Source organism: Monodelphis domestica, chromosome 5 (genome assembly GCF_027887165.1).
Source record: "Monodelphis domestica isolate mMonDom1 chromosome 5, mMonDom1.pri, whole genome shotgun sequence".
Lineage (NCBI taxonomy): Eukaryota > Metazoa > Chordata > Mammalia > Didelphimorphia > Didelphidae > Monodelphis > Monodelphis domestica.
In genome coordinates, this window is record NC_077231.1 from 276,788,586 (window position 1) to 276,802,788 (window position 14,203).

The 14,203-nt window shown below is 39.5% G+C and overlaps 1 long non-coding RNA gene across 1 annotated transcript in view; it reads right to left on the reverse strand.

The window, feature by feature from the left end:
- Nucleotides 1-3,145: 3,145 nt before the first annotated feature.
- The window catches only part of LOC103104565 (uncharacterized), a 54,057-nt gene continuing 42,999 nt past the window's right edge, over nt 3,146-14,203 (reverse strand). Inside the window, exons 4-5 of the long non-coding RNA XR_008912452.1 lie at nt 3,972-4,025; nt 3,146-3,685 (exon numbers count right to left, since the gene is read on the reverse strand). This is a non-coding gene — a long non-coding RNA (uncharacterized LOC103104565). The remainder of the gene's footprint in view (nt 3,686-3,971; nt 4,026-14,203) is intronic.

Consider the following 14,203-nt stretch of genomic DNA (forward strand, 5'->3'; position numbering starts at 1 on the left):
TGCTAGGCTTAGTGTCTTATATATATATATACACACACACATATATATATGTATATATATTATATATATTATCTCATTTGATCCTCGCGGCAGCCTTAGAGGTAGTTGATGTTGTTATCTCCATTTAACAGTTGAAGAAACTGAGGCAATAAATGACTTGCCAGGATGAAGCTAGTAAGTTAAGGGGAAAGGAAGGGAGAAATGGGGATAAGAACTCATGTCTCCCTAACTCGAGGCCCAGTGCTAGACATACTGCCTTCCCAGCTGCCTAACATCACAAGACATACAGAAACATTCCCAGTGAATGGACCCTACTGAGAAAACAACAGCATCCTCCCTCATGGAGAGCAGGTCACTGTGTCCAAAGATTAACCATAACAACACACTATAAGAAGGTTTGTGGACTTAGAGTCCAAGGTTTGAATCCCGACTCTGATACATACTAGATGTGACCTTTTCATTTCCCACTCCTCTAGATTTCTCCATAATGTCCCAGGAACCTCTTCATCCTGAAAGAACACATCATCCACTCTGGGGGACTCATACCTTTGTCAGGATCCTCTCTTCCTTCAGGGTAGAGACTGACTTTTGCCATTCTATCTCTAGTCTGTGCTAAGTTGGACATAGAGTAGGTGCTTAATAAATTTTGATTGATATTGGTCAAGTCCCTTTCTCATTATAAGCCTCCCTTTGCTCACATGTCAAATGAGAGAAACTGGACTAAGTAATTTCAAACTACCCTTCCAGCACTACCTTCATCATCTTTGGATTCTAAGTACCAAGACACTGGGAAATGGTTCTCATGTGGAAATAAATGTAAGCTCCTTACTAGGAGGGATTGTTTCAGTTCTTGTATTTGTATCCCCAGCACCTAGTATACAGCAAGCGTTTAATAGATGTGTGTTGATGGGGGAATCAGCAAAGGGAGGAGACAGACAAAACTTCTATCCCCAGAGAAGGGGCCTTGGGAGGCAGAGAAGGGGTTCAAAATCTTCCCCACCACCCCCCTCAGCCTGCAGCACCCCTCATTGTGGTGCAATGTGGTGAAACTCACACCCAACAGGAAGCTGGGGAGAATGACTTAGGGTCTCTTTATTCTGCCCTTGGTCACTGCGGCAATCCAGGCTTGAGCGGGCTGGGTCCCATGGGGACAAGGTTACACACATGGTGTCTGAGACGCTACAACGAAAAGCAATTCATCCTCCACTCAGCGCTGTCCACTCCCCGAGTGGAGCCCTCTGCACACCGCCGCAAACTCGGTCAGAGGTGAAAGTCCAAGCGGAGAAAATGAAGAAGTCTGGAAGGAGCCGAGATGAAGTGGTGGCCAGGGCGGATGCAGCCGAGGCGACCATACTGTTCCTAGAAGCACCGGCCCCTTTTCTGGAGTTACTTTGGAGTTAAGCACAGTAGGAGCCAGCAGATGGCAGCAGGAAACCACGGGAAGATGCAACAGACAGTATCTGTGGTCCTACAGCATGTACCAAGGGGACAGCATCCATCATGCCCATTCTCATCTGCAGCAGCAGCAATGACAACGACGACCGAAATAATAAGAACTGGCACTTTCAGTGCGCCTTAAGCTTCTCGAAGCGCTTTACATTCATTTGCTTTGGGATCCTTGATTCTGTGGTTCTCGATTTCTTCGACGATGTGTCTACAGACAAGACTGGCTGCTCTGCCCATAATTGTTCTACAGACAAAGACAGAGACAGAGGGAGGGAGAGGAATAGGAGTGCAGTTGGAAGGGGGCGGTGGGAGACAGACAGACAGACAGACAGACAGACAGACAGACACAGATAGACAGAGACAGAGAGACAGAGACAGAGACAGAGACACAGAGAGAGAGAGAGAGAGGAAAGAGGCTGCTCCACCCGTAATTGTTCTACAAACACACACATTCCTATGGTTGTAGAAGGTAGCTTCAGGTGGTACAAATGTCTATTTGCTGCCTTTTAATATTATTTTGCTAGCAATCACTTGTCGGGTTTTTTTGTTTGTTTGTTTGTTTGTTTGGGCGTGCACAGTTAACCCCATAATAAGGGAACTACTTGAAGATTAACACTGGAGAGGGTATGTTATCCGAGCCCACGGGTAACACTTCTTGCAGTTGAGCAAAATCAGCTCCGCAAACAATGGGTGAGCAACTCCCAAAGGACGAGTTTCTTTTGCTGAGGCAAACTGGTAAAGCCTTACAATCTTTCATTCACAAAAGGGTGTTGGGGTGGGGTACTGTGTGTTTTGGTAGGTTTTTCCTGATTTCAGAAATGAATTTCTTTCTGAGGAATGTTTTGAAAGGATCACACGATTTTGTTTTGTTTTGTTTTTAACATGTTGATGGGTTAGAATATTTAAAAAAAAATAACTTGGAAGAAATCAAAGGAAAGCTCAGTGTTGGGATCACGTGAAGCTTCCGCCAGCATTCATTGTGAGGGCTGCTATAGTTTCCATCTCTTTTCTCCAACAAAAGGCTTCTCAAGCTTCTGTAGTGGTGAAATAGTGAGTTCTAACTGCCACTGGATGGTGTCTGATCTGACTCACTATGCTGCATTCAAATCTGCTGAAGAAAAAAGTTCTGAACAGCCTACTCTCTTTGTTACCAAGGAAAATGAAATTGAATAGAAAGCCAGTGCTACCCAGACCCTAAAAATGTGATTAACACCTAAATGAAAGATCAAACTGCCAGTAAGAGAAAATGATGGTCGAAGGGAGAAAGGGTAATTTGAGACAGTGTGAAAATGATGCCTTGGGTTCTATTCAGGGCTGGGCTAGTCCATTCAATCATTAAACACTTATTAAGCACCTACTAAGTGCCCTGCACTGTGCTAAAGACTAAGAAGTAATTGTCAGTAAAGAATCATTATTCCTATGACTTTCTCAATGTGTTATATTTTCTTTTCTCTTGAACTTCACATCAACATTTCCTGAAATCCTAAAACCCCTGCAAGTCCTCCCCCACTCAGAAAGCTGTTCTTTCTAACAAAGGAAGAATGAAGCAGTTTAGTAAACTTAAACAAACAAATCAAAGAAGTCTGAGAGAATATGCAATATCCCCACCCAGATTCCATTCCTTCAGAAAAAAAAGGAGGTATATTTCTCTCTTCTTTGAGGCCAAGCTTAGTCATTATAATTAAATAGCATTCAGTTTCAATTGTATTATCATTGTCATTTTTATTTACACTGTCATAGTCAATATGTACATGGTTTTCCTGGATTTTCTTTGATTGATATCAGTTTATGTGTAACACCCTCTCTGAACTACTCCAATTTGTACTTCATGGACTTGATTTGCCAAAGGACAGCTACTATCTTAGGTTCTACAGTACTTTTCAGGTCCCACTGCTAAAACTATACAACTCAAAAGTTGCCATTGGTGTGCTCATTAACAATTAGACAGTAGATATGATTAACTCAATTTAATTAAGATGGCATAGTAATACAGCAGCTACAAAATATGCCCTCCCAAAATCTGGGGTGCATTATCCCATGAACACTCCAACCTCAATGGAAAATGTGGGCACAAATGGGGAGAGATGCAACATTTCTGTAGGGAAGGTCAATCAGATGAAATCCCATAATCCATTACTTTCCAAAGTGAACCTTCCACGTGTACAAATGGCCTCCATCCCATCCCATCTTCTTCAGCAGGTTGCCTCCTGTTATCCCCATTCTCTCACTTTTCTTTAATCTGTAATATAATCAAATTCCTAGATGAAGGCTTCCAGGTGGTCAGATAGAGAGGTTTTATGATGGATTTATGGAAAGGCATAGAAAACAGTCACATAAGAGAGACATGGGTAGACTACAATTTATTCTGGTGGAGGAACTGATTGCCCACACTACTGAAATCCCACAATCTCTGTTTTGAAGTGTTATTGACTAGAAAAGGCAAATCAGAGTGAGATGTCAGCATGGGGCACTGGGAGGAATAAAAGGAGGACATGAAAAACAAACCATCTGACTCCTAATTTTACCTAGGAAGCACCTTTCCCAAAAGATCCAAAGTTCTATACTTCAAAGTTGCCCATCTGAAACCAGAAAAAAAGAAAATTTGTTAAATTATTTTGAAAGACTTCTTGGTATACATGCTAATAAAGTATTATTGATCAGATTGAGGAAGCTCTGATCTGAACGCTAGCTAGTCATATATGTATAAGGCATTTAGTAAGTGCCTACTATGTACCAGGCACTATACTAAGCCCTGCAAATGCAAATACAAACAAAAATAATGATAGTCATTACCCTCAAGGTGCTTGCATTCTAAAAGTAGGAGAGGGGGAGGAAAGAGCTGAAAAGGGGAAGATGTAGAAAAGAGATGAAGGTACTCGGGGCCAAAAGCCCAGCCAGGAGTAGAATGAAGATTGACCAGCCTGGGCCCTTTTTCAAAATGGAAACCCCAGGAGAAACTCACCAATGAGAAAAGGGGACTGGAATGACAGATGGATATTTCAGGGTGGAGAAATTATGGGGGTGCAAAATGATTGTAATGTAAAAAACTTGAAATAAACCTTTTTTAAAAGCCAGACATAAAATAGGAAGTGAAGGCAGGTAACAAGATAGATATGCAAGTGTAGCACAGATTTTAAAGATTAGCACAGGAATGTTCAAGTTCAGAATGAGTTAATGCTGATGAGAAAAACTAAGATATGTTTTCTTATTTACCTAGATTAGGAGAAAGGGGAGAATCAAAGTGACAAGTCCATTTCTTGGGGTGGATAGGAGGATGATAAAAGACAATTTAGGAAAAAAGAACTATTCAATTTTTATTTTGCTTCAATTTCTCCTGCCAAGGAGAGTGATCGTTGATGTGAGGACAGCACAAAATGACTAATAAGGAACTGATATCCAATATAAATTGGGGAATGGATGCCCTTGATAAGGTCAAGTTACTTAATATAGCTGAAATGCACCCTAATGGAAATGAAAGACATGGCAGATATGATTGATGAACTTTGAAAAATCATGTGGAAGAAATGGGAGAAATACCACAAAACTGCAGAAGAATAATGTCCTCTCCTCAAGGAAGGGAAAAAAGGAGATCTGCATATTAAACACCAATTATTTTGTCTATAATTCTTGACAAATTTCAAGAAAGTATTATTAAAATGATGCACATCTAGAAGAGGAAGTGGTTATCTTGCAGACATGTCCTCATCATGTCATACCAGACTAATTTCCTTTTTAATGGGGTTACTAGATTTTTTTCCCCTAAAGTGCTGGAGTGGAAGGATATAACAACTTGAAGACGTGAAGGAAGGGAAGGGTTTAATCTCGTCTCATTAAAAATAGGTTCCTCAGAGGGCAGCTAGGTGCCTCAGTGGATTGAAAGCCAGTTCCAACCACAGGAGCTCCTGGGTTCAAATGTAACCTCAGGTGCTTCCCAGCTCTATGAAAAGACAAGTCATTTAACCCCACTGCCTAGCCCTTATCCCTCTTCCATCTTGGAACCAACACATGGTGGTGATTCTAAAATGGATAATAAGGATTTTTTTTTTTAATAGCTTCTTCCAGGACTAAACCTGGGACAGAGGGTCCAATGCAGCGGGATCCTAAGTGGGAAAGAGAATGGCTTCAGTACCTCAGCTCTCTGGATCCAAGAGTGATTCCTACCCTGTCAAAGGAGTTCTTTCATCAAAGGACAGAGCTTGGGGCAGAACAGCCAGACACCAGGCTCTTAGTTCCTGCAGCCAATAGTATAGTTTAGGTTCTTATTATCCCTCATCTAGATTATTGAAATAGTCTCCTAATTAGGATCCTTGACTCAGATCTCTCCCCATTCCAATCCACACAGATGCCAATATTTCTACAGCACCTTTGACCATGCCATTGGCTTACACAAATACCACTAGTGCTTCCTGACTGCCTAGAGATTAAGATCTAAAATTCTCTATTTGGCATTTCATGCCCTCCACACTGGCTCCATTCTATCTTTTTAATTTTATTATATATTGCTTCCTTTCATACCCTCTAGGTTCCAGCCAAACTAGCTGATTTACTATGCCAGAAATTCAATATTCCATCTCTGTTCTCTGTGACTTTGCACAGGATATCTGTCATGCCTGAAATATATACCCTTCTTACCTCTAACTCTTGGAATCACTAGCTTCCTTCAAGACTTAGCTCAAGTTCCATGTCTTAACCAAAGTGAATCCTGACCTTTTCAATTATGATTCTCTTTCCTGCATTCCCTCACTCGCTTATTTTTATTTATTTTCTAATTATGTATTATATATTTTATCTATATATTATGTATCATAACTATGTATATATCTATAATTATCTGTTCTATATGTTTTTATATATTTGTCTATATACATATTGTTTCCAATAGAATGTGAGTTCTAGAAATGCTTATTAAATCAATTGTCAACAAACACTTACTTACTATTGGGGATATGGGAATTTCCATAACAATTAGTATCTCTTTTGTGAGGGCTTGCTAAACCCTTTTCAAGGATGCTCAATCCCCCTTTGGTGTCCACCTGCCACCCAGATCTCAACTGTGGCTCTAAGAAACCTTAACATGCAGAGTAGCCACATTCCTGTAAAGCATCTTGGCAAATGGGGTAAACCAGTTTGAGGGCAACCAAAAGGTCTCAGACCCATCATTGAGTTAAGGAGGTGTCTACCCAAGGCTTGTGAACATTTCTCCTGGTGGAAGAAGTGGATGAGAACAAGGCAACTGAAGCAGGACAATGGAGAGCACTTAGATCTTTGTTCGCTTTTTTGTTGTGTGTTTGTTTGTTTTTTGCCATGGGGTATATGGGGTGCTCAGGGAGGAGTAATAGCTTTGGTATGGAGGGCTTGTCGTGCCCTCCTAGGGCAGCTCTCCAGCCTCTGACCCTCACTTGACACCCAGCTCTCACTTGTGGCTCCCAGTAGCTGCTAGCATGCGGCAGCGGCCACACCCTGGGCAACAGCTTCGACAGGCCGGCTAAACCTTGTGAGGGTAGCCATCGGGTCGTCGTGGACCCCTGGTGAACCAGGGCTTTGCTCACCCAGCATGTGAAGACTGCTTCGGCCGAACAAGCGGAAGAAACCAATAAGAAGGTTCAATGGCTGAGAGGGCGACGCAGCAAAGCACTGTGGAGTGCTCAGGGCATGTTGGAGCACAAAAGACAACACGGCCATCCAATGCAGCTGAGGAAGTCTCCAGGTGTAACGACTTTCGTGCCACTAGACCCAGGCTTCCAACGCCGAGAGAGTGGGACTGTCTCGTGCATCGACTTTTCCACTTAAATCTTCACGCACAAGTGTCTTTGTGCACAAAAACGCACAAAGACAATCGTCATCCTCAGGTTACCGAGAGACTACTACTACTACTACTGTCATGGGGCATCCATTGGATACTTGTAACCAGATTTAGTAGTCTACTCCAACAAATAGATACAATAGTGAAACAAATCGTCAATACATTCAGTAACATGACATTTGCTTTTCTAATCCCATTCTGGGTATCCAGGAGTTGCATCCTCCAGTAATTTTTATGATACAGGTTAAATGAAAACATGGAAGAACAAATTGTCATGCACCATCCTTTTATAAAATGTAACCTTTGGACCCTTGTGCCTAGACTTTAGCAAATCTGTCTATGATACACACTAATAGATACACTATAGCAACGGAGTCAGTATTAGTGCATTCATTAACTTGGCATTTGTTTTTCTGACTCAATTCTGTGTCCTGGAGACATGCTAAGTGATCACTTGGTGCCTGGTTTCTTTCGGTCATTGAAATCGCTAGCAATATGACTGATAAAATGATAAGACTGAGGTTAGTTAATGTTAATGCAGTTTGGACAGAATTGGCTATCTAGTTTTTCCCATTTTTTTGTTTGCTCTTGTAGACCAGCTCTCTCTCATTAATTAAACATCTGTTCATCTCTTGTTGCCATTCTCTTACTGATACTTACCTGTCACTGAGTTTCACACTTAGGAGTTGTAAAAATTATGGACCCTCAATCTATATTGACCCCCAGCCCTAGAAAAGGCCAAAGAGCATCAACTCCTTCAGCAATGAGTGCTCAGGGGACAGATAGTAAGGGAATTCAGATTATCTTCATTTGGAAGGCCAAGAGAAAAGAAAGACCTGAGAGGACCTTGGAAGGTGGCCTGTGCGGTGAGGAGAGGAGAGGAGGACTGTAGAGAAGGGAGCTAACTGTCACATTGAAAAATGTCTCGTGTCCACATTCATAATGGAGGGAAATGCCTAGATTATTCATAGATGCTCTTGTATGAATGCCTTCTGTAAAGATTAAAATTTAGGGAAACTGAGGCAGGTAGAAATTAGTTTCTCTCTGCAAGGGATATTATATTTTTAGAGGTTTATTAAAGGTTGAGAATTTAAGAAAAATACAAGTAAGAAAGGCACATGCCAGGTGGGCCGAAAGGCTCAATTCAATTTCACTCACATCATGAGACGCATCTGCTTGCCAGCAGAGACAGGAAAAGAAGCCCCACACACACACACACACCGTGGGCGGAGACCCTTTAAATAATGATTTTGCTCTTGGCCCAGGTGAGAATTCAGTGAGATTACAAAGCATTTTGGGGAAGTGGAGCAAGGACTTCTGGGGATTGAAGTCCTGGATTCAAGTCCATTTTTACACTTCTATGATGTGGGAGATCCAGAGAATGAAATCCTCTCCTCTTGTGAGGCACATGAGGGAGAGTACCTCCCCAGGTAACTTCTCCTTCTTGTTTACTGATTCCTTACAGATTCCCACTTCCTGCACAGTCTTGCTTCTCACCTCCTTTTTCCCAATAGTGGCTCTCTGAGGTGAGCCTCTGAGCACCCAACACAGAAACAGAATGTCCAAGTCTCACTGTGATGCCAAATATATTGTGTCAGACGCTTAAAAACCTCACACACTTCAGATCTTCAGAGAAGAAGAAATGAGAATTGGCCATTTCAGGATATAGAGTAATATTCCTTTGGAAGATCAATAGGATAGGATTTCCCTCGTTCCAGGCATTCCACAAATTGTCCGATCTAAAACAGAAGGTTTTGGACATTGAAGCAACAGCACCTCACTCCTTTCCAAGATTCTTTTTATATCCAGGAGCATCAATGAGACTGGCTTCTCAAAATTCCTCTCTAACTCTTCAATCATCTTTTTAAAGTTTGGACATCTTGGAAAATCTGGCCTCAGACTCCATTAATTTCTTCACACCTTTTCTTTTGTCCTTATCCAGCTTTTATAGATCTAGTTGTTTTTTCTTTATCAAGAGAGTGAATTTTTATGTATTCTGACATAATGGCCTTCTTCACTGTCTTTGCCTCCATCTTCTACTCATCCTTTCTCAAAATTGAGCCTGGGGGCAGCTGGGTAGCTCAGTGGCTGAAAGCCAGGCCTAGAGATCTCAGACACTTCCCAGAAGTGTGACCCTGGGCAAATCATTTAACCCCCACTGCCTAAAAAAATAAAATAAAATAAAAATTGAGCCCCTTTCACTTTCCCCAACAATTTACTAAAGGTTTCCCCTTGAAATTCTCAGCTGACTCTTCTATAGCATGTATACTGTGAGCTTTGCATTCTTGGCAGCATAAGCAGGATGCATAGAATAGGCTCTGGTCATCTTCACAAAATAGCTTTTGAATTGCTAGGTGTTAATTACAGGTGATCTGGCAACTTGCAGTAAATGATGCCTGAACTATTTGGTAATGATTGCTAGAACTCCCAAGTGCTTATTAGCCTCCAAGTCTCTAGGCTGAATAATTGGACACTGGACAGGTCAATGATGCAAGGGCTTACTCCCATCTCCATTGGAGACACTCCTTGCAAAAACTGTATCCACATTCAAGAGTCACTGGTTCAATGAAGTAATGCAAGCAAATGGAACAGGTGAGTCCTACCTGAGATTTTCAATCGTATCATTAACATCCATGTTCCTAGGATCCCATATCTAGGCTTTGTAGCCAAGACCTGCCAATTTTACCTTTGCATCATCTCTAGAATACCCCCCCTTCTCTCCTCTGACACTGCCACCACTCTAGTCCCTCACACCGAGATTTTTGCTGAGCTTGGTCACACATAGAAGAAGCCAAGATCCATTGCAACCTGTGTGACCCTGGGCAAGTTTGTTAATTCTCATTAGCCTTTGTCCTTCTATCTTAGAGTTGGGAAAGTAAGGGCTAAAAGAAAAAAGGGGAAAAGTCATCACTAGCCCCATTCCTACCATGAGCAGTCCTCAGCAGACTAATGATTTGCCAGCGATTTGCTTCTTGAGAATTAAGGTGAGCACGGCTGAAAGCCACCACTAAACATTGTTCATAAATGTTTAATGTCACCATCTTTCCATGTTCTGCTAGGTTGTCAAAAAGTTCACACACTGTAAAAAATACAGTAAAAGGCTCGTCCCCTAGTACGAGTTATTCAAAGGAAAGGGAGAGTTTTGCACCTATCAAATTTGTCAAGAATAATTAAATAAGGCTCAATGTAGGCTAAGAACAGTTGGACAATGACAGTTACACGTATTTATTGCAGATAAAAAAAAAATTAGAGCACAATCTGGCAACTCAGAGTAAAAATTATAAAGATGACCATACTGTTTGATCTAATAATTCCATCACTGGGAATATACCTTGAAAGAGGTATTAAAAAGAAGCAAACAAAGATAAAGTTATTTGTTTAAAGATGTTCGTTGTAGCAGTATAAGTCATTGCAAAAAGCTAGAAACATCCTAAATGTCCAATAATAAGTAATAAAAATTAATGTAGTGAGAGGTAGGACATCATAGTGGTAAACTACTAGCCTTGAAGATAAGAAAACCAGGCTTCAAGCATAATCCTGGGCAACTCCCAATTTCTCAGTTCCTTAAATTATATTCTAAGACTAAGTTTAGAAGAAGATGTTCATTTTCATTAGTAGAAGTTCCTTACTATGCAGATTAAATGACAGGTGAGATGGGATGCTTTAATGCATAGTTAAGACCAATGAGCATAAGGAATCCTATAAACTAAAAAGAGAAGAGGACAAAAGCATGTGCTAACTATAAGCAGATGAGGAAAAATGACTGAGAACGAATAGACAAAGAATCTTAATAAGGACTTGGAGTGGCTAAAAAATTCATACTTTATGCATTGAAATCAATTTATTTAAATATAAAGAGTTACTAACCAACTTAAGTTAGTTGGATTGATGTTTAGCATGAATTTTAAATAAAATGTGTATATTTTTTTAAAGGGAGGCAAGGCAAATTTAGAGTAAACAACAATACAGATAAAGTATACAAAGACATCCATAGACATCAGGGCAGATTAACAAAGGGATGCAGATTCAAAAGCCTATCAAATGTCAGTATAAAGGCAGTTCATTAGGATGGGGGTTAACAGAGCTCATAATCACTGAGATTGACTTGGATGATCTTCAACCTACTCTGCCTTTTAACTCCATATGCCTATGCCTTCTGTTTCCCACTGCAGCCATAAGAGAGAAATACTCCCATTTAAGATTTATGGCATATTAGCATGTTCGTATGCTCCTGGGAAGCAATCATCTGCTCACATATTTAAAATATTAGAAGGGACATTGTCAGTCATACTGAACTATATATAGAAGCATATTAAAAATGGGTAACTGAGCTGACTTTTCCCTCCTCCCCTCTTGTCCATCTCAAGGCTGATTTATTGGCCCCCTCTGCTCTTTCCCCTCCCTGGGTCCATCTCTCTCACACACAAATATCCTCTGTTGGTCTTAACAACAAATGAGTTGTCCTTGATAATTGCTGTTACCTAGTAGCTGGACTGAATAAATTCATGACCCAACATTTCTTCCTCATCATCTCTTTTCTTTCTCCTCATGGAATAATGTGGTCTCTCTTTGTACTTTTTCTGTCACAGCTTATAGCTAAGTTATTTTTAACTCAAGCAAAATCTTTCTTATATTTTTAGTCCTTAATCTCATTTCTTTGTTCTTTGCAAACAGTATTTAATAAATATTTGTTGAACTGAATCAAACATAATATAGATTGTCCAGAACATGAAATGTTCATGGTGAAGTACTTTTAAAAAGTTATAAAAGTAATTTGGAACCTCCTTGCAGAGGACCTTGAATGCTATCCCAAGGAATACATATTTTATCCTATATGTAAAAGGAAATCATTTATGGGTTTTTTTTTCAATAGTAATTGTTTAATAATCAAGTAATGTAGAAGAAAACAGGAAAATTTAAAGACAGTGGAAGAGAGCAAAGGATACAATTGCTCCATAGGATAACCTTTTGTGAATATTTTATTTTCTTGAAGCTTCAATTTTAGTTACATTTTGATCCCTTTAAGATTTCACATTGGTCCAGTGTACAAGATTTCCTGTCACTTAGTGTTTCAAAAACTGAAATGCTTTTCTTTATACTTATAAAAGATTTAAAGAACCTCGTTAGCTTGTTTTAAGTGATCTCCTATGTCACAGCCTGCACATTTCAATTTTAAAAGGTTTTCTGACATTTTAATCAATTCTGGTGTTTTCACAATACCTTTGCATACTTATTTCTTTTACATTGGAGTCAGTCAGGTGGATTTCCTCAAATCCACCTGGTTTTTTAAGCCAGAGAGTGATGATCATGTCTGTGCTTTAGAAAGATCATTTTATGTCCCTGAACAATCTGCAGGGATCTAAAAAACACTATCCACAAGCAGAGGATAAACTATGGGAGTAAAAACACCGATGAAAAGCAACTGCTTGACTACAGCTGTTGAGGGGATATGACTGAGGAGAGACTCTAAATGAACACTCTAATGCAAATACCAACAACACGGAAATGGGTTCGAATCAAGAACACATGTGATACCCAGTGGAATCGTGCATTGGCTATGGGAGAGGTGGTGGGAGGGGGGGAGGAAAAGAAAATGATCTTTGTTTCCAATGAATAATGTTTGGAAATGACCAAATAAAATAATGTTTAAAAAAAAAGAAAGATCATTTTAGTAATTGCTGTACAATGGATGGGAGAGACTGGAGGCACAGAGACCAATTAGAAGTGTATAATGATAGCCCAAGTAAGAAGAAACCCTGAATCTGGTGGGAGTTATACGATTTTTAAAGGGAGACAGATAAGTGAGTTGATAGTACTTAACAACTAATTGCAAGGAATAGAGATAAGGTAAAAGGAAGAATACAAGATTTCTGAGGTTCCAATGAAAAAAAGAACTAAAGTAGTCTGGCAGGAACTAGGTATAGATCAACATCTCACATCTTACAGCAAGATAAGTTCAAAATGGTCACATGATTAGGCATAAAAGGTCAAGTAAATTAGTAGAAAATGGAAAAACTACCTTTCAGATCTCTGAATAGGGGAAGAAGAGTTCAAAATCAAACTAAAGATCAAGACTTTCCAGGAGGTAATGTGGATAATTTTGATTACATAAAATTAAAAAGATTTAGTACAAACAAAATCAATGCTGCTAAAATTAGAAGAAAAGTACAAACAGAAACTTTTTTCAGCAAATTTCTCAATAAAAGTCTTATTTTTCAGATATATAGGAAACTTAACCAAATGTATAAAAATAAAGGCAATCCTCCAGTTGATAAATGTTCAAAGGATATGGACAGGCAGTTTTCAGAGAAAGAAATCCAAGTTATGTATAGTCATATGAAAAAATGCTCTAAATCAGTGATGTCAAATTTAAAAAGAAACAGAGGCCATTAAGCTATACAAAAAGATTCCTACAGGCCTTATATTTTCTTAGAATGCCACATGTTAACATTATGTATATATACATATATATATATGTACATATATATACACACATAAATATTCTATTGCATTTTTGGGGTATTTCCCAATTACATTTTAATCTGGCCTACAGGCCATGTTTGATACCACTACTCTAAAGTACTAATAATGGAAAAATGTACATTTTTGGATTCTGAGGTACCACCTCACATCCATCACACTATCTAAGATAACCAAAAAGGGAAACAACAAATGCTGGAGAGGTTATGAGAAAGTCTATACTCCAAGAAGATCACAGAAAAAGAAAAAGAACCCATGAATATGAAATATTTATAATAGCTCTTGTTGTAGTGGCAAGGAAATGGAAAATGAGGAGATGCCTATCAACTGGGAAATTGCTGAACAAGTAATAGAATATGAATGTGATGGAATAATTTTGTGCTTTAACAAATAATGAAGGGAATGATTTCAGAAAATCCTAGGAAGATTTGTTTAAACTGGTGCAAAGTAAGCTGAACAGAACCAAAACAACAA